The following is a 22,076-nucleotide window of genomic DNA, read 5'->3' on the forward strand; positions in this document are numbered from 1 at the left end:
TGGTGAACTTATTTCAGTAGGTGTTGAAAAAAAGGAAAAGAAAAAAAAAAGCTATTTCCATTAATTGGCAGGCAGATGATTTGAACCTTTTCTAATTGATTCAAAACACCTCCCCATGGCCCTGGAACCTTAACAGAGGTGGGGGGGGGGTATTCAAATATTTAGCTCAAATGATGGAAGATCTGTTACAAAATAAAGGACAATTTAGTGTAGACCATGAAGTCCAAGGGATTTCTATATAACCAATCAACCCAGATATTTGGTTGCTCTTGGTAATTGGTGTTTCTTTGTAGGAATTCGAGGCTGGCATTTCTTAGAAAATTTTATGACTTTCTGTATTCTGAGAAAACATCAGTTAAGATGTTGGGGAGATAGGGGAACGTATTATAATTTTGTGAGATTTAAAATGTGACAAGCAACATTGAGAGTTTACTAATTTAAAGGAATCTGTCAATGTCAATTCCAAGCAAGAGCAATTAACAGAGACATTTCTGGGAGTCAGAATCAGTTCAGATCAGTTCAGTCACTTAGTCATGTCCAACTCTTTGCAACCCCATGAATCGCAGCACGCCAGGCCTCCCTGTCCATCACCAACTCCTGGAGTTCACCCAGACTCACGTCCATGGAGTCAGTGATGCCATCCAGCCATCTCATCCTCTGTTGTCCCCTTTTCCTCCTGCCCCCAATCCCTCCCAGCATCAGAGTCTTTTCCAATCAGTCAACTCTTCGAATGAGGTGGCCAAAGTACTGGAGTTTCAGCTTTAGAATCAGTCATTCCAAAGAACACCCAGTAATGATCTCCTTTGGAATGGACTGGTTGGATCTCCTTGCAGTACAAGGGACTCTCAAGAGTCTTCTCTAACACCACAGTTTAAAAGCATCAATTCTTTGGTGCTCAGCTTTCTTCACAGTCCAACTCTCACATCCATACATGACCACTGGAAAAACCATAGCCTTGACTAGACAAACCTTTGTTGGCAACGCAATGTCTCTGCTCTTGAATATGTTATCTAGGTTGGTCATAACTTGCCCTCCAAGGAGTAAGCGTCTTTTAATTTCATGGCTGCAATTACCATCTACAGTGATTTTGGAGCCCGCAAAAATAAAGTCTGACACTGTTTCCCCATCTATTTCCCATGAAGTGATGGGACCAAATGCCATGATCTTAGTTTCTGAATGTTGAGCTTTAAGCCAACTTTTCCACTCTCCTCTTTCACTATCATCAAGAGGCTCTTTAGCTCCTCTTCACTTTCTGCCATAGGAGTCAGAACAGGGGCATACAAAAGTGATAACAATGGAATCCATCGCATTGTAACTGATACTATGTGTTTGTGGTGGTCCTGCCTACTATAAACAATGAGTCACCCTTACAAATAAAACATATAAGTAAATTTAGCTGTGTCATGCAAATCCTATGAGCAATCTTCCAAAAATAAATTTGGAAGCAAAATAAGCCCTCAAATTGGTGAGTTCAACAGATGTTTGTGCATATCATGAATGATGCTAAGAGATCAGTATGGTACATTATCAAGTGTCACCCGATGATGAACGTTGGTGTTTGAATATTTGCTGTAAGCAAATATTTGTAAAGTAGACAAAACACTTTCATCACTGAAAAGGAGAATGAGCTTGTGGTATATAGCATAATGTCCTCCAAAGATGCTTGCATCTTGAACCCTGCAATCTAAATATTCTTATACTGCAAATGGGATTCTGCAGATGCGATTCTACTCTTCTTGAAAAAAGGAAATTATCCTGAACTATACAAGCTAGTCCAATGTAATCACAGATATCAAACAATGAAAGAGGGAGGCAGGTTAGAAAGAGGAACATTTGAAAGTGCTATACTGCTCACTCTGAAGATGCTGAGAGGAGCCACTAGCCAAGGAATGCAGGTGCCTCTAGAAGGTGAAGAAAGCAAAGAAATGGCTGTTCCCCTAGAGTCTCAGAAAGAAAGCAGCTTACTGACACAATGTTTAGCCCAGTGATAAATTTTAACTACAAATTATAAGATAATAAATTTATGCTTCCTTAAAGCAGTAATTTTGTGGTAACTTGTTGTAGTAGCAATGGGAAACTGATGAAGACCTTGTACAAAACACTGTGAAGATGCTTTTGAATCCACCCTTTTAAAAATGTTTTTACCATGTATTTATTTTTAATTGGAAGATAATTATTTTACAGTATTTTATTGGTTTCTGTCATACATCCACATGAAGCAGCCATAGGTATACATATGTCCCCTCCCTCTTAAAACTCCCTCCCACCTCCCACCCCATCCCACCTATCTAGGTTGTCACAGAGCACTGGTTTGAGCTCCCTGAGTAATACTGCAAATTCTCACTGGGTATCTCTTTTAAATACGACAGTGTAATTTTTCCCATGCTCCTCTCTCAATTCAGCCCACCTTCTCCTTCCCCTACCGGGTCCACATGTCTGTTTTTATGTCTGCATTTCCAGTGCTGCTCTGCAAATATGTTCATCAATACCATCTTTCTAGATTCCATATGTATGCATTAATATACAATATTTAATTTTCTCTTTCTGACTTACTTCACTTTGTATGATAGGCTATAGGTTCCTGCACCTCATCAGAACTGACTCAGATGTGTTCATTTATGGCTGAGAAATATCCCATTGTATATATGTATGACAGCTTCTTTATCCATTCGTCAAAGGACATCTAGGTTCCTCCCATGTCCTAGCTACTGTAAATAGTGCTGCAGTGAACATGGGGGTATGCGTGTCTTTCTCAGTTGTGGTTTTTCTCAGGGTATATGTCCAGTAGTGGGATTGCTAGGTCATGTGCTAAGTTTTGTTTTTAGTTTTTTTAAGGAATCTCTGTACTCTTCTCCATAGTGGCTGTATCAATTTACATTCCCACCAACAGTGCAAAAGAATTCAAAGAATAGCAGATTTACAATATTGTGCCAATCTCTCTTCAGTAGCAAAGTCACTCAATTATGCACATATACACAATTTTTGGTTAATAGTCTTTAACATTGTGGCTTCTCAGAGGATACTCAGTGTAGTTCCCTAACTCTAACTCTAACCCACAAGCCACATGGTGTAGCCAAAAAACAAAAGGTGAAGAAAGATTCACTCTTAATAGTCCAGCCACAATATTAATGAAAAATGAAAGAGAATTTACATGTTGGCAACATTTGTCATGATTTAAAGATCAAGAATATGGAGAAAGGAGATTAACGCTTTCCATGTTTCTAAATTTTTATTTTAAGAGTAGTTTTTAAGTATTTGTGGTGTATATTTCAATATTCTAAATTGCTTTATTTAACTCTTATTTTTGCATATACAGTGTGTATACATGTATCAGGTTGCTTCTTAATGATTTCTACTATCAAATGAAAATATTAGGTAAACATCATTTTCATGTATTATTGAAATGCATTATTTTGTCACAGTATAACAGTTCATAATAATACAAAACTATGCATTGATTATTGTGTCTTTTCCTTTTTTCCCCATACAAAATCCTCTACAGCTTTATATAGTTCTGTCATAGACAAATAATTTCCTATGTATTATTGTTGTGGCTCACTATAATTTTAACATATGTCAATAAATTATTATAAAAGTATAAAATATCTTCTGATTGCAGGAATTCCTGAGGATTCCTGGAAATTTTTAATTCACACTTTCTGATTCCTGAAGATAAATATGTCTTTAAAATTTGGCAATTGTTGGTATCAAGAGTGCAGCAGTGTGACTCCTCTTAAAAGTACAAAACTAGTGTATCCTTTTTCGAACCCACACATTCAAGATTATGTATTCTAAAAGCTATAATATGTGAAACATGCAGTATCTTCCAATCAGCACTGGCAGAAATAAAATTAAGTGCTGTAAACAGCAAAGGTGAATTCCTGGAAAAATATGATACATCCATGATTATAATCATACAGTTTCCATCATCTCCACAATGTAAGAACAATGGTCAAATCATTTCTACCTATGTGGTAGGAAAAGGACTAAATGGAATAGATATGGGAGAACTACCTATATTGAATAGATTTCTATTTCTGAGTCAGATTTCACAGCATTATCATTTGAGTCTCCATCTATTATTAATAGAAATGGAAAGCCCAGACTTGAAGTAGCTAAGTTATTGGCACAAATTCCTTGATTCTTACCTTACTTGATACTCTGAACGATTCACACAAGTCATCATCTAATGAGGGATTAGCATAGACTTTGAATTAAACATTTCTGGGGTTTGAATTGCTCATTTTACTCTGCTTGTAACTATTTCTATGAAATGAATGAAATGTAAACCAATCACTGGCAAACTAAAACATAAAAGTAACAGCTTTTCATATTATGTTTGCCATTTTTGTGGGCTTCCCTGGTCCCTCAGCTGGTAAAGAATCCACTTGTAATATGGGATATCTGGGTTAAATCCCTGGCTTGGGAGGATCTCCTAGAGAAGGGAAAGGCTACCCACTCCAGTATTCTGGCCTGGAAAATTCCACAGACTGTATAGACCATGGGGTTGCAAAAAGTTGGATGCGACCGAGTGACTTTCACTTTCACTTTCTTCTCATTTCTGTGGCTACAAAATCAGACTGTTTATATGTGTGGCCCAATATTTCAGAGATGTTCAGGAAAATGACAAATGATTCAGACAAAAACCTGTTCTCTTGACACCTCCCTTGCCAGGGGATGAAATGAGGCCCTTCATGTCACAGTAGAATGTGTACTGGGCACAAGTGTTCCTTAGCAGCTGGAATGAGGATGAGCACCTCTGGGGATGGCTTCATGAGAATTCCATCTCAAACACAGAAAACAACCTACTTGAATGTCCTAATTAAGACTTCTGAAATTGAGATAGCAAAGAAACAAGCAAAATCCATTCTCTTTATTTAGACATTCTGACAGAAAAGTGTAATGGAACATCTGTTGTGTAGTATGTTTAAAACAAAATCACAACAGCGAAGTTTTTTTCCATACTACCTGAGGTAGAGTCTGTCTTTTGGGAGCTTGACTAGACTGAGACCCCCATGTGGTCTGCCTACTCTTGGTTGGAGTTAATGGTTCTTTCCTTTTCCTCTCATTCTAAAGACCTTCCATATTCTAATTGTCCATTCTTTTCACTCTTCTTTGGTTTTTCAAAAAGGAAAAAAAAAAAAAACAGCAATACCAATGAAAAAAATAGCATGCCTTATATTCATTGACTACAATCATTTAATCATTGACTATTTAAGCTGAAAATGTTCTTATTACCTATTTCGAGCAGCTTCATTTTTAGAGTCACAAAATAAGACCTAAATGATTTTGGTATCACTACCTATAACTTTTAATCCAGAGTCTCTTCTATTTAACAATAGATACTATCTGAATTTTCATTTTCTGTTTTTTCTATTTATTTTACTAAATTCCAAGATGTCGAAAATCCAACATGGGCTTACATCCGCATTTCTAACTATCACATTTTATTTGAATGCAAAATCAATCTTTAGAGGGGAAAACAAATTTCTTCAGATGCATATTTCATTGCATAAGAAATCAACAAATAAGGACTCCAGTGAAGTGATGATGGTTCAGTTTGTTACAAATCATCAAAAATATGTCAAGATATGCATTCCAAGAAATGCATTTTAATGCAATAATAAAGTCTTTGGGGGTAAAATATTGCATAGAGAATACTTTCAAACCCATATATATGCATATGTGAAGTTAATGAAAATCTCTTAGTCGTATCTGACTTTTGTGACCCCAACGACTGTAGGCCACCAAGCTACTGTCCATGGAATTCTCCAGGCAAGAACTGGAGTTGATTGCCATTCCCTTCTCCAGAGCACCTTTGCTTTCAAATCCATACACACACACACACACACACACACGCACACACACACACACACACCAGTTCAGTTCACTTCAGTCACTCAGTCATGTCTGACTCTTTGTGACCCCATGAATCGCAGCACGCCAGGCCTCCCTGTCCATCACCAACTCCCGGAGTTCACTCAAACTCATATCCATCGAGTCAGTGATGCCATCCAGCCATCTCATCCTCTGTCATTCCCTTCTCCTGCTGCCCCCAATCGCTCCCAGCATCAGAGTCTTTTCCAATGAGTCAACTCTTCGCATGAGGTGGCCAAAGTACTGGAGTTTCAGCTTTAGTATCATTCCTTCCAAAGAAATCCCAGGGCTGATCTCCTTCAGAATGGACTGGTTGAATCTCCTTGCAGTCCAAGGGACTCTCAAGAGTCTTCTCCAACACCACAGTTCAAAAGCATCAATTCTTCGGTGCTCAGCTTTCTTCACAGTCCAACTCTCACATCCATACATGACCACTGGAAAAACCATAGCCTTGACTAGATGGACTTTTGTGGTCAAAGTAATGTCTCTGCCTTTTAATATGCAATCTAGGTTGGTCATAACTTTCCTTCAAAGGAGTAAGTGTCTTTTAATTTCATGGCTCCAATAACCATCTGCAGTGATTTTGGAGCCCCAAAAAATAAAGTCTGACACTGTTTCCCCATCTGTTTTCCATGAAGTGATGGGACCACATGCCATGATCTTCATTTTCTGACTTTAAGCCAACTTTTTCACTCTCTTCTTTCACTTTCATCAAGAGGCTTTTGAGTTCCTCTTCACTTTCTGCCATATGGGTGGTGTCATCTGCATATCTGAGGTTATTGATATTTCTTCTAGCAATCTTGATCCTAGCTTGTGTTTCTTCCAGCCCAGCGTTTCTCATGATGTACTCTGCATAGAAGTTAAATAAGCAGGGTGACAATATACAGCCTTGACGTACTCCTTTTCCTATTTGGAACCAGTCTGTTGTTCCATGTCCAGTTCTAACTCTTGCTTCCTGGCCTGCATACAGGTTTCTCAAGAGGCAGGTCAGTTGGTCTGGTATTCCCATCTCTTTTAGAATTTTCCACAGTTTACTATGATCCACACAGTCAAAAGCTTTGGCACAGTCGATAAAGCAGAAATAGATGTTTTTCTGGAACTCTCTTACTTTTTCGATGATCCAACCGATGTTGGCAATTTGATCCCTGATTCTCCTACCTTTTCTAAAACCAGCTTGAACTGGAAGTTCGTGGTTCATGTATTGCTGTGTATATATATAATTTCTTGTATTCTGACATGTCAAAGTTCATTCTTCAATTATGTAAAAATTTGGGCCTCAGCACTTAAATTCATTATAACCAGTGTAGTTATACCTCTGGAAGAAGTTATTTATTCTTTGTAGCAATTGTCACTTTCTTAGTAGTAAAATTGTAGGTGTACCTATTTTTTTAGGGTCTCTCTATGAGTTTCCTATGGTCAGAATCTAGTTTGATATTGTTTATTTTTTAATACTTAGTACAATATCATTTTATTAAATCTCAGGAGTATGAGCATATATTGTTTGCCTTATGAGAAAATCCTATCATCCCCCTTTCTAGTCATAAATTCAGAAGATATGTTAAGACTAACTTCAGCTTTTATTGCCTGAACTTATACTAATTGGGGATGATGATATTCATCATGAATTTATTTGAGCACATATTATATGCAAGATTCTGGGTTTAAAAGAGCTTTACCCATATTCCACTTAATCATGAATTTGAATAATACAACATAGAGCAAATTTGAAGAATGTTTTGGGTTAAATTGTTTCCTTTAAAGATGGAGATATGTTGTAATTTTAATCCCCAGTATCTATAAATGTGACCATATTTAGAAACATTTGGTCTTTGCAAATGTACTCAAATTAAGATGAAGCCATATTGGGTTAGAGTGGGTCCTTATATGACTGACATTCCCATAGGAAGAGGAGAGACACAGATAAAACTAAGTAGAGAATGCCACGTGAAGATAGAGGCAGCAATTGTAGTTAGATCTCTGGAAGTCAAGGGACACCAAGGATAATGCAGCCACCAGAAGCAGGCGAGGCATGGAATAGATCCTCCTCAGAGCTCTAGTGTAGAAGGAAATGGCAGCCCACTCCAGTATTGTTGCCTAGAGAATCCTGTGGACAGAGGAGCCTGGTGGGCTGCTGTCCATAGGGTCACACAGAGTCCGATACGACTGAAGCAACTTAGTATGCATGCATGCATTGGGGACTGAAATGACAACCCACTCCAGTATTCTTGCCTGGAGAATCCCAAGGATGGAGGAGCCTGGTGGGCTGCCGTCTATGGGGTCGCACAGAGTTGGACTCGGTTGAAGCAACTTAGCAGCACCAGCAGCAGAGCTCCTAGTGGGAGTCAATCCTACTGACACCTTGATTTCAGACTTCTGGCCTCCAAAGATTGAGAAAATAAATTTATGTTGTTTTTTGCCACCGAGTTTCAGTACCATGTTACAGTAAACCTAGGAAACTAACACAAAGAGTTAACATGTTATAATGGGATTAATACTTGAACAATAAACAGAAGGGAGTGTGCATTCCCTCTCTTCTACTTAGTATGTGCATGCATAGACAAGTTACTTAACCACCTCTGCTAATTAATTTCTTTATTTATAAGATAAGGACTGTTATACATACTTGAAGACTTACTGTGAGGACTAGAGATAAATTGTAAGATATCTAATAATGTCATTTGGTGATATGTATTCAGTAAGTTATTATCTTTGTTACTAATTACCAGAAGCATTTCACTTTTCATAATTTTAATACTGCTTCAGATTAGAGTTGCATTGTATATCACTTCATATTTAGTTTACATCACATATACTATTGGGATGTGCACATTTTGGATACTCAATAAATAAATTTTTGATTGACGTAATGGTTTTGAAAGCATTGCAAAGGTGAATAGCAGATACTAAGCTGTTGTCTTTCTTCATGTTTTGAAAAAATTGGAGGAAAAGGATTGATCTGTCAGTATCAATGTGTTTAAAATTTATAAAATTATACAACCCTTTAGAAAGAGCATAGAAAGATTTCAGCTGGGCATTGAACAAGAAGCATATGACACAGAAGGGACCTTTTGAAAAGTGGTATACCCCACTCTCTTTGGCTGTTCAAGAAACCAGACAGTGATTGCTCTTTGAAACATCAGTATCTGTCCACATGCTTCCAGCCATGTCTCTCTGGAAATTAAGAAGTCAAGTGAAATTGAACATTTGTTAGTAGTGCTTGCTCATTTCCCTCTTTGTAAATATGATATTTAATATGCATTGGGGAGGCTTCTTGTCCCATCTTGATTGATCACTTGTAAATTACCAGGGACAATTCCTTTTGGTGAATGAGAAACATAAACTCATTTATCTTTATATCATATCTTCTTCAAATTAAAGTAAAAATATACAGTTTGCACACTAAAGTGGGTCTACTGTGGAGCAATGTGGCTATAAAACAGCATGCTAGCAAGCATGACATGATGAATGGAATACGATAAACTGCCATGATTGCCATTTCTCCCCCAAGCTGATCTCAGGACTCTCACCTATTGGGGACACAATAACAACACTCCAGGGAGCCCAGTAAACCACCTTGAGGGCAATGATCCTCAGATTACACAAGGTAGCTGTTCATCCAAGTCAAGATGAGAAATATTGACCACATGATACATCATGTAGGCATAGCTTCCCCTCCTGTATTTAAATGCATACTACAACCACAAAAGGCACAATGCTGGTTAGGGGTGAGAGCAATATTAGGACAAGAAGTATCTTGAGAAGGTCTGATGCAAAAGGCAGAAAGAAAAAGGACTAGCAACTTCTTCAAACTTCCTAAGAACAGAAGGCCAAGGGGAGGGAATCATCCCTTTCCTACCTTTAAAGGCACTGTTTTAAGAAAGAACAGAATTATTACTGCGGAGACATGTTAACTTTGAATAGAGTCCCTGACACGGATAAAAACCAATTTAATAAACTCTCTCTTTTGGATTCTACTCATACACTCTAGGAACTTGAGACTTGGGAAGTGTGAAATACATGGAGTAAATCTTCTTACAAAATACTTCACTGTACTGTGCATTTTTTAATAATGTAGGTCAGGTTCCAAGTTCTGTGTAGGTAGGAACATTGAAGTTGATCTTTCACACTGTGCTATAAGGAGTCCATTATTTCCTACTTCCCTAGACCATTCACACTAAATTCTCCACATCATATTTCCTTTTCATATAAAATGTGCACATTTGATCCATTTCTTCATCTTCCTAAAATAGTTATTTTTTATATAAATATATTTATTTATTTGGCTGTGCTGGGTCTTCCTTGCTGCATAAAGCTTTTTGCTAAGTTTGGTGAGAGGGGGCTACTCTCCAGTTCTTGTGTGCTGGCTTCTCATTGCAGTGACTTTTCATACTGCAGAGCACAGGCTCTAGAGCATTTGGACTTCAATAGTTGTGGCACACAGGCTCAGTAGTTGTGGCTCCCAGGCTTTAAAACATGAGCTCAGTTGTTGTAGGGCACAGCTTAGTTGTCCCATGGAATGTGGGAATCTTCCTGGACCACGGATAGAACCCCTGTCTGGCAGGCAAATTCTTTACAAATGAACCACCAGGGAAGCCCTCCTAGATTTTTAGATGCACTTTTCCATTGGACAATACATTAGCTATTATTTTTATTATTATTTTGCATTGCCTTTATGCTCAAGTTTTATCTAATAAACAAGGGGGAAAGGAAGTATGGAAGGACAAAAAAGAAAGCTGTTTCTTAACAGCGAGTAGTCTTAGCATCTAGTAGACTCTCAAGAAATACTTAACTAATTTATGGCAAATGCAGCAATTTACTAGTCAATCAAATATATATTCAATTTATTTTATTTATAAGTCAAGTAGAGTAAGGGTATTCAAGAAGTCATAAAAAACAGTGATTTGGACACTTTTCTTTCTAGCCAAGATAGAGTGATAGCCACCAGATTTACCTTTCCATTTGAATCAACATATAGACAGAATATGGAGAAGGAGATGGCAACCCACTCTAGTGTTCTTGCCTGGAGAATCCCATGGACAAAGGAGCCTGGTGGGCTGCTGACCATAGGGTCACCCAAAGTCAGAGATGACTGAAGTGACTTCACATGCATGCATGCACTGGAGAAGGAAATGGCAACCCACTACAGTATTCTTGCCTGGAGAATCCCAGGGACAGAGGAGCCTGGTGGGCTGCCATCTATGGGGTCACACAGAGTTGGACACGATGAAGTGACTTAGCAGCAGCAGTATATACAGAATATATGAAACAGTAGTTCTCAAGATGCTGAGCATCAACGTATAAAGGACAGTAATTCCTGTACATAAGAAAGGATCAAATGACAGGAGACCTTTGATTGCCCCTGCTTACTCGCAAGAGAGGATTTCCAGTCTGCAGGAGCTGTGAGCCCAGAAGAAGCTCAGTGGAATTCTTGAGTTGAAGAGATGGAGTTGAAAGTCCAGGGAAGCCAGGTGGCTAAAGTGTGCAGGGCAGAATATTTGAGAGAGCTACACAGGCAATTTGGATTCTGCAAAGCAAACCAGTTGAATATTCAGCTGAATACATGAATATGAGGACACTTCCTATAACTGGGGAAAAACTACTCTAAAGGATAAGAGGGAACAACCTATAGAGCTCACACAGAGTCAGAAAGAGTTTGTGTATCCACCAGCCAGGGTGAAATTCCTCATAATTTATGGGGCATCAATAGAGAAATCCTTTGTCTCTGAAGTAAAGAAAAATTAATCCTAGAACAAATGTTGTTTTTATCCTATCTAACAAGGCTTTATAGCAAGACCTGAAAGGATCAAAATATTTTCAAGTGACATAACTGTATCTCAGAATAAAACTGAATTAATATTTATAAGCTATAGGAACAAAAATATTCAGGACTCGACAAGTGAAAATCTACAGTCTAGGAGTGCAAAAAAAAAAAAAAAAAAAAGCAAGAAAATAAAATTCATAATGAAAAGAAAAATCAATCAAGGGAAACTGACTCAGAAATTACACAGATCATAGAATTGATAGAGTAGGACACTGAAACATTTATTATAATTGTATCTGATATGTTTAAGAAGTGGGAGGAAATATAGAACATGTTAAAAAGAGACATGAAAGCTATAAACTCAACATAAAAGGAACCAGTAGAGATGAAAATTGCATAGTCTACCATGAAAATGGTATTAATGGCAGACTCAATACCACAGAAGGAAGTGATTTAAAGTCACTGCAAAAGAAACTTTTCAAAATGAAACAATGAAAGATAAAAAGAGACAGAATGAGAACCCTAAGAGAATGTAGGTAATCATAATAACTGAGCTATAATTATAATTCCTGAAGGAGTCAGAAAAAAAAAAAAAAAGCAAATACTTGGAAAAATATTGGCCATATATTTTCCAAATTTGATGAAAACCAAACACCTCAATTCAAAAATTGCAGAGACTTCCGATCATCCCAACCTGAACAAAGCTAACAATTTCTCAAACCCATCCATTAAGAGAAAACTCTGGAAAGTAGCTGGCAAAAGGATTGGGGTGGAAAATACATTATGAATGAAAGAACAAAGATAAAACAATAGTAAATTTCTTGTTTGGACCAATGTAAAAGAAAAGAGAACAGGCAATCATCTTTAAATTATTAAAAGAAAAAGGAAACTAAACTGAGAAAGATTTATCCAGTAAAAGACATCCTCCATCAATGAAAGAAAATAAGAGCCGAAAGAGTTCATCACCAGCATACATGCCTTATAAGATGTGATAAAAGAAGTCCTACATGCCGAAGAAAAAACTTGACCTATAAAAAAAAAAATATACTATATTATAAAAATAATAGAAAATATGTACTAAGTGCATATGTAGCATAAATATTAAAACATATGTAAAATCATATAAGTGTCAAAAATAATTTAAACTTCACAAGGAAAGAATTATACAATTGAAATATTTTTGTGCTATGTTCAGTGTAGTATCACTGGAAGGAAGACTACTGTCAGTTGGAGAAATCTTAAAAACAAACTGTAAACAACCGCTAAAGTCTCAAGACAAAAAGGTATAGCTAACAAGGCACAAAAGAGATAAAACTGTCATTCAAAAAAAAAACAGTTATTCCAAAAGAAGTTAGAAAAGGACAAAACTCATTTGGCCAAATAGAAATCAAGTAGCAACATGGTAGAGTTAAACCCCATCATATCAATGATTACAATAAATAGAAATAGTCTGTTCCAATGAAAAGTCAGATATTTTAGTTGGATAAAAAGCAAGACAAAAGTATGGACTACCTACAAGAAACCCACTTTAAATAAAAAGACAAAAATAGGTTACAAATAAAAGAATGAACAAAAACATAGTATATGAAAAGGAGCCTATCAAATATAAGAATAGTCATTTCATTAAACTGACCTCATTCATTCATAGAAAAAAGCAATTGTAAATATTTTCCCACTTAATTAAAAAAATCAAAGGAAGCAAAAATTGATACAATCACAAAGAGAAATATTCAGACCTAGGCAAAAACTTATACATAAAATTTTATAGCAGGTTTATTTTTTAGTAGCCAAAACCTAGAAAGAATCCAAATGCTTATCAACTGGTGAATAATATATTGGGATAATGCCTTTTGCAGCAACATGAATGGACCTAAACATTATCATACTGAGTGAAATAAGTCAGACAGAGGAGAAATATTACATGACATCCATTACATGTGTGTGTGGGGGAGGAATAATATAAATACAATTCACAAAAGAGAAAGAGATACACAGAATTAGAGAACAAACTTGTGGAGAACAAATTTGTGGTTGCCAGGGGAAAGATTGGGGGGCGGGATAGTTAGTTTGGGGTGGCCATGTGCACAGTGTTATATCTTAAGTGGATAACTAACTAAGGACTACTTATAGCCCATGGAACTCTGCTCAATGTTATGTGGCAGCTTCAATGGGAGAGGGGGTCGGGGGAGAATGGATACATGTATATGTGCAGCTGAGTCTCTTCGCTGTTCACCTGAAACAAATCACAACACTGTTAATCGTCTATACCCCAATACAAAATAAAAACTCTAAAGAAAAATAAAGTTACCTTTAAGGGAAAATGAGAATATATTTATATAATGGAAAGTGACTAATCAATATAATGAAATATTACAACATACTGCAACATGAGTGAATAAATAATTATTCTGAGTCTAATAATTCAGACTAGAAAGAGAATCTACTGTGTTATTCAATTTATGTAAGATTTTCCAAAATTCAAACTGATCTATAGTGACAGAAATCAGATAAGTGGCCATCTAGGTGTTGAGAGAGAGTGGGAAGGAGAAAGACCGGCAGAAGTGAGAGATTACAAAACAGCATCTGAAAATTTTTTTTGAGTGATGCATATTTTATTTCTTATCTTGACTGTGATAGTTCCATGCATATACACAATATGTTATCAAACAAATAGTTTAAATATATACACAGATTTTGTGTTTTAATCACTCAGTCATATCCAACACTTTGTGACCCCGTGGATTGTAGTCCACCAGGCTCCTCTGCCCATGAAAATCTCCAGGCAAGAATACTGGAGTGGGTTGCCATTCCCTTCTCCAGCAGATTTTCCCACTCAGGGACCAAACCAAGTTCTCCTGCATTTCTGGCAAATTCTTCACCATCTCAGCCACTGGGAAAGCCCATATATACAGCTTTAGTTCAGTTCAGTTCAGTCGCTCAGTCGTGTTTGACTCTTTGTGACCCCATAAATCACAGCACGCCAGGCCTCCCTGTCCATCACCAACTCCTGGAGTTCACTCAGACCCACGTCCATCGAGTTGGTGATGCCATCTAGCCATCTCATCCTCTGTCGTCCCCTTCTTCTCCTGCCCCCAATCCCTCCCAGCATTAGAGTCTTTTCCAATGAGTCAACTCTTCCCATGAGGTGGCCAAAGTACTGGAGTTTCAGCTTCTGCATCATTCCTTGCAAAGAACACCCAGAGCTGATCTCCTTTAGAATGGACTGCTTGGATCTCCTTGCAGTCCAAGGGACTCTCAAGAGTCTTCTCCAACACCACAGTTCAAAAACATCAATTCTTCGGTGCTCAGCTTTCTTCACAGTCCAAATCTCACATCCATACATGACCACTGGAAAAACCATAGCCTTGACTAGACAGACCTTTGTTGGCAAAGTAATGTCTCTGCTTTTCAGTATGCTATCTAGGTTGGTCATAACATTCCTTCCAAGGAGTAAGCGTCTTTTAATTTCACGGCTGCAATCACCATCTGCAGTTTTTTTGGAGCCCCCCAAAATAAAGTCTGACACTGTTTCCACTGTTTCCCCATCTATTTCCCATGTAGTGATGGGACCACATGCCATGATCTTCGTTTTCTGACTGTTGAGCTTTAAGCCTACTTTTTCAGTCTCCTCTTTCACTTTCATCAAGAGGCTTTTTAGTTCCTCTTCACTTTCTGCCATAAGGGTGGTTTCAGCTGCATATCTGAGGTTATTGATATTTGTCCCGGCAATCTTGATTTCAGCTTGTGTTTCTTCCAGCCTAGCGTTTCTCATGATGTACTCTGCATAGAAGTTAAATAAGCAGGGTGACAATATACAGCCTTGAAATACTCCTTTTCCTATTTGGAACCAGTCTGTTGTTCCGTGTCCAGTTCTAACTGTTGCTTCCTGACCTGCATACAGGTTTCTCAGGAGGCAGGTCAAGTGGTCTGGTATTCCCATCTCTTTCAGAATTTTCCACAGTTTATTGTGATCCACACAGTCAAAGCCTTTGGCATAGTCAATAAAGCAGAAACAGATGTTTTTCTGAAACTCTCTTGCTTTTTCCATGATCCAGTGGATGTTGGCAATTTTATCTCTGGTTCCTCTGTCTTTTCTAAAACCAGCATGAACATCTGGAAGTTCACGATTCACATACTGCTGAAGCCTGGCTTGGAGAATTTTGAGCATGACTTTACTAGCATGTGAGATGAGTGCAATTGTGCAGTAGTTTGAGCATTCTTTGGCATTGCCTTTCTTTGGGATTGGAATGAAAACTGACCTTTTCCAGTCCTGTGGCCACTGCTGAGTTTTTTAAATTTGTTGGCATATTGAGTGCAGCACTTTCACAGCATCATTTGTTAGGATTTGAAATAGCTCAACTGGATTTCCATCACCTCCACTTGCTTTATTCATAGTGATGCTTTCTAAGGCCCACTTAACTTCACATTCCAGGATGTCTGGCTCTAGGTCAGTGATCACACCATCATGATTATCTGGGTCTTGAAGATCTTTTTTGTACAGTTCTTCTGTGTATTCTTGCCAGCTCTTCTTAATATCTTCTGCTTCTGTTAGGTCCATACCATTTCTGTCCTTTATCAAGCCCATGTTTGCATGAAATGTTCGCTTGGTATCTCTAATTTTCTTGAAGAGATCTCTAGTCTTTCCCATTCTGTTGTTTTCCTCTATTTCTTTGCATTGATCGCTGAGGAAGGCTTTCTTATCTCTTCTTGCTCGTCTTTGAAACTTTGCATTCAGATGCTTATATCTTTCCTTTTCTCCTTTGCTTTTCACTTCTCTTCTTTTCACAGCTATTTTTAAGGCCTCCTCTGACAGCCATTTTGCTTTTTTGCATTTCTTTTCCATGGGGATGGTCTTGATCCCTGTCTCCTGTACAATGTCACGAACCTCCGTCCATAGTTCCTCAGGCACTCTGTCTATCAGATCTAGTCCCTTAAATCTATTTCTCACTTCCACTGTATAATCATAAGGGATTTGATATAAGTCATACCTGAATGGTCTAGTGGTTTTTCCCACTTTCTTAAGTTTAAGTCTGAACTTGACAATAAGGATTTCATGATGTGAACCACAGTCAACTCCTGGTCTTGTTTTTACTGACTGTATAGAGCTTCTCCATCTTTGGTTGCAAAAAATATAATCAGTCTGATTTCGGTGTTGACCCTCTGGTGATGTCCATGTGTAGAGTCTTCTCTTGTGTTGTTGGAAGAGGGTGTTTGCTATGACCAGTGCATTCTCTTCTCAAAACTCTATTAGCCTTTGACCTGCTTCCTTCCATACTCCAAGGCTAAATTTGCCTGTTACTCCAGGTATTTCTTGACTTCCTACTTTTGCATTCCAGTCCCCTATAATGAAAAGGACGTCCTTTTTGGGTGTTAGTTCTAAAAGGTCTTGTAGGTCTTCATAGAACCGTTCAACTTCAGCTTCTTCAGCGTTACTGGTTGGGCATAGGCTTGGATTACTGTGATATTGAATGGTTTGCCTTAGAAACAAACAGAGATCATTCTGTCATTTTTGAGATTGCATCCCAATACTGCATTATGGACTCTTTTGTTGACTATGATGGCTACTTCATTTCCTCTAAGGGATTCCTGCCCACAATAGTAGATATAATGGTCATCTGAGTTAAATTCACCCAATCCAGTCCATTTTAGTTCACTGATTCCTAGAATGTCGATGTTCACTCTCGCCATCTCCTGTTTGACTTCCAATTTGCCTTGATTCATGGACCTGACGTTTCAGGTTCCTATGCAATATTGCTCCTTACAGCATCGATCCTTGCTTCTATCACCAGTCACATCCACAACTGGGTATTGTTTTTGCTTTGGCTCCATCCCTGCATTCTTTCTGGAGTTATTTCTCCACTGATCTCCAGTAGCATATTGGGCACCTACTGACCTGAGGAGTTCCTCTTTCAGTATCCTATCATTTTGCCTTTTCATACTGTTCATGAGGTTCTCAAGGCAAGAATACTGAAGTGGTTTGCCATTCACTTCTCCAGTGGACCACATTCTGTCAGACATCTCCACCATGACCCACCCGTCTTCTGTGGCCCCACGGGCATGGCTTAGTTTCATTGAGTTAGACAAGGCTGTGGTCCATGTGATAAGATTGGCTAGTTTTTTGTGATTATGGTTGCAGTGTGTCTGCCCTCTGATGCCCTCTCACAACACCTACCGTCTTACTTGGGTTTCTCTTAATTTGGACGTGGGGTATCTCTTTACGGCTGCTCCAGCAAAGCGCAGCCACTGCTCCGTACTTTGGACAAGGGGTATCTCCTCACGGCCACCCCTCTTGACCTTGAACGTGGAGTAGCTCCTCTCGGCCCTCCTGTGCCCATGCAGCCACCACTCCTTGGACGTGGGGTTGCTCCTCTCGGCCACCTCCCATGACCTCGGGCGTGCAGTAGCTCCTCTTGGCCACCGCCCCTGACCTCGGACATGGGGTAGCTCTTCTGGGCAGCTCCTGTGCTGATGCAGCCTGGCACTCTCAGTTGCTGCTCCTGACCTTGGGCGAGGGGTATCCCCTCTTGGCCACGCTTCAGAATCTAATAAGGTATATACAGTTCAGCTCAGTTCAGTATCTCGGTCGTGTCTGACTTTCTGTGACCCCATGAATTGCAGCACTCCAGGCCTCGCTGTCCATCACCAACTCCCGGAGTTCACTCAGACTCACATCCATCAAGTCAATGATGCAATCCAGCCATCTCATCCTTTGTCATCCCCTTCTCCTCCTGCCCCCAATCCCTCCCAGCATCAGAGTCTTTTCCAATGAGTCAACTCTTCGCATGAGGTGGCCAAAGTACTAGAGTTTCAGCTTCAGCATCATTCCTTCCAAAGAAATCCCAGGGCTGATCTCCTTCAGAATGGACTGCTTGGATCTCCTTGCAGTCGAAGGGACTCTCAAGAGTCTTCTCTAATACCACAGTTCAAAAGCATCAATTCTTTGGTGCTCAGCCTTCTTCACAGTCCAACTCTCACATCCACAGAAGCTCTAAAATTGTTAACTTATAAGATCTGTGAAATATAATGGCATTTGCCATTTCTAGTTTGAAAGAAAATCTCAGAAAAATTAATAAAATCTCTGTGGTGCAATTGATTTCAGAGACGGACCACAATGCTTGATTTCAGAAGCAAATCAAAACAGAAGCTCAGTTTTCCACAAAATTTCTGTGTCTGGCCAATACTGCCAGAGACAGGTCAATTTCAGAAATTTACATTCTTAAATTATGCATCTGAATAGGAATTTGTGCACTCCAGGGGGACACATAAAGCTATGAGTTAAACATGGATTCTTCATAAGCCAGCATTTATCTTCAGAATTTTCAAAGTTAAACTTCTGTCATTAGTCCATTTTTTTGATTTGATGGAAAAGATGTTGTTGTTAGAGTGCTACACTCAATATGTCATCAAATTTGGAAAACTCAACAGTGGTTACAGGACTAGAAAAGGTCAGTTTTCATTCTAATCCCAAAGGGCAATGCCAAAGAAAGTTCAAACTAGTGTACAATTGCACTCATTCCACGTGTTAGCAAGGTTATACTTGAAATCCTTCAAGCTAGGCTTCAGCTGTATGTGAGCCAAGAACTTCCAGATGTACAAGCTAGGTTTAGAAAGGGCAGAGGAACCAGAAATCAAATTGCCAACAGTCATTACATCGTGCAGAAAGCAAGGGAATTAAAAAAAAAAAAAAAAGCATCTGTTTCATTAATTACATGAAAGCCTTTGACTCTGTGGAACACAAGAAATTGTGGAAAATTCTTAAAGAAATGGGAATACCAGACCACCTGACCTGTCTCCTAAGAAACCTGCATGTGGGTCAAGAAGCAACAGAACTGGACATGGAACAACTGACTGGTTCAAAATTTGGAAGGAATTTGATAAGGCTGTATACTCTCATTCCGCTTATTTAATTTATATGCAGAGTAAATCAGGCAAAATGCTGGGTTGGATAAATCACAAGCTGGAATCAAAAATGCCAGGAGAAATGTCAACAACCTCAGATATGCAGATACCACTCTAATGGCAGAAAGTGAAGAGGAACTAACTAAAGAGCCTCTTGATGAGGGTGAAAGAGGAGAGCCAAAAAGCTGGCTTGAAACTCAACATTCAGAAAACTAAGATCTTGGCATCTGGTCCTATCACTTCATCAGTTCAGTTCAATTCAGTTGCTCATTTGTGTCCGACTCTTTGCAACCCCATGAATCACAGCACGCCAGGCCTCCCTGTCCATCACCAACTCCTGGAGTTCACTCAAACTCACGACCATCGAGTCGGTGATGCCATCCAGCCATCGCATCCTCTGTCATCTCCTTTTCCTCCTGCCCCCAAACCCTCCTAGCATCAGAGTCTTTTCCAATAAGTCAACACTTCGCATGAGGTGGCCAAAGTACTGGAGTTTAAGCTTTAGCATCATTCCTTCCAAAGAATACCCAGGGCTTATCTCCTTCAGAATGGACTGGTTGGATCTCCTTGCAGTCCAAGGGACTCTCAAGAGTCTTCTCTAACACCACAGTTCAAAAACATCAATTCTTCGGCGCTCAGCTTTCTTCACAGTCTACTCTCACATCCATACATGACCACTAGAAAAACCATAGCCTTGACTAGATGGACCTTTGTTGGCAAAGTAATGTCTCTGCTTTTCAATATGCTGTCTAGGTTGGTCATAACTTTTCTTCCAAAGAGTAAGCGCCTTTTAATTTCATGGCTGCAATCACCATCTGCAGTGATTTTGGAGCCCCCAAAAATAAAGTCTGACACTGTTTCCACTGTTTCCCCATCTATTTCCCATGTAGTGATGGGACCACATGTCATGATCTTAGTTTTCTGAATGTTGAGCTTTAAGCCAACTTTTTTAGTCTCCTCTTTCACTTTCATCAAGAGGCTTTTTAGTTCCTCTTCACTTTCTGCCATAAGGGTGGTGTCAGCTGCATATCTGAGGTTATTGATATTTGTCCTGGCAATCTTGATTCCAACTTGTGCTTCTTCCAGCCCAGTGTTTCTCATGATGTACTCTGCATAGAAATTAAATAAGCAGGGTGACAATATACAGCCTTGATGTATTCATTTTCCTATTTGGAACCAGTCTGTTGTTCCATGTCCACTTCTAACTGTTTCTCCCTGACCTGCCTACAGGTTTCTCCAGAGGCAGGTCAGGTGGTCTGGTATTCCCATCTCTTTCAGAATTTTCCACAGTGTATTGTGATCCACACAGTCAAAGGCTTTGGCACAGTCAATAAAGTAGAAATAGATGTTTTTCTGGAACTCTTACTTTTTCTATGATTCACCAAAATTGGAAAACTCAGCAGTGGCCACAGGACTGGAAAAGGTCAGTTTTCATTCCAATCCCAAAGAAAGGCAATGCCAAAGAATGCTCAAAGTACTGCACAATTGCGCTCATCTCACACGCTAGTAAAGTAATACTCAAAATTCTCCAAGCCAGGATTCAGCAATATGTGAACCATGAACTTCCAGATGTTCATGCTGGTTTTAGAAAAGGCAGAGGAACCAGAGATCAAATTGCCAACATCTGCTGGATCATGGAAAAAGCAAGAGAGTTCCAGAAAAACATCTATTTGTGCTTTATTGACTATGCCAAAGCCTTTGACTGTGAGCTAATAGTTAATGGGAGAAAGGTGGGAAAAGTGGCAAATTTTATTTTCTTGGGCTCCAAAATCAGTGACTGCAGACATGAAATTAAAAACACTTGTGACTGAACAATAACAACATTTGGGGTTTTATATTTAAGCACTCTAAGTCATGTCATTGAAATTTGAGGGACTTCCTTGGCAGCCTCAGTTAAGACTCTGCACTTCTACTGCAAGGGTTGCAGGCTCAATCCCTGGTTGGGGATTAAGATCTTGCATGCTGCATGGTCAGAAAAAAAATTTTTGAAACTTATTCATATAGGTTTTGTTTACTCATGTAGTGTTAAACTATTGAAGATGAACATCACAATGCAAAGATACCTTAGTTGGGGAAATTAGTTCAAAATATCTTGATTTACTAGATGAGCCTTAAGAGCTTGAATGATTGGTAAGATCTGGTATGATAATAGTCTTGATATATTCCTACTTCTGAACCATTCCTTAATTATAAGATAGATTTGTCACACTTTTGTTCTTCCTTACATTAGCATTGGTCTCATAGTTTTAAGTGAATGACCCAATCTTCCAAATTACTTGTAAAGCCTTTGAATGCCAATCCCATGCCATCTCTTCTCTCACATCTCTTAATTTACTTAACACAGGCAAAGCACAGAGGAGGCATTCAGTGGTTGCTAAATGGTATAAAACACTTACTGTCTATTCATATCAGAGCCCATTAACATTAGACCTTCCCTGGAAGCTAAATTTATATCTTCATTTTTACGGCTGTGAGAGGCTAATATTCTAAAAGGATAGAGAATATGGTGACTCTGTATTTTGAGATATTTGGGCTAGTT

At 38.8% G+C, this 22,076-nt stretch overlaps 1 pseudogene; it reads right to left on the minus strand.

The window, feature by feature from the left end:
* Positions 1-16,631: 16,631 nt before the first annotated feature.
* LOC138985418 (craniofacial development protein 2-like) lies at positions 16,632-19,285 on the minus strand (annotated as a pseudogene).
* Between the last annotated feature and the right edge of the window lie 2,791 nt (positions 19,286-22,076).

Source organism: Bos mutus, chromosome 24, assembly GCF_027580195.1.
Source record: "Bos mutus isolate GX-2022 chromosome 24, NWIPB_WYAK_1.1, whole genome shotgun sequence".
Classification (NCBI taxonomy): Eukaryota; Metazoa; Chordata; class Mammalia; order Artiodactyla; family Bovidae; genus Bos; species Bos mutus.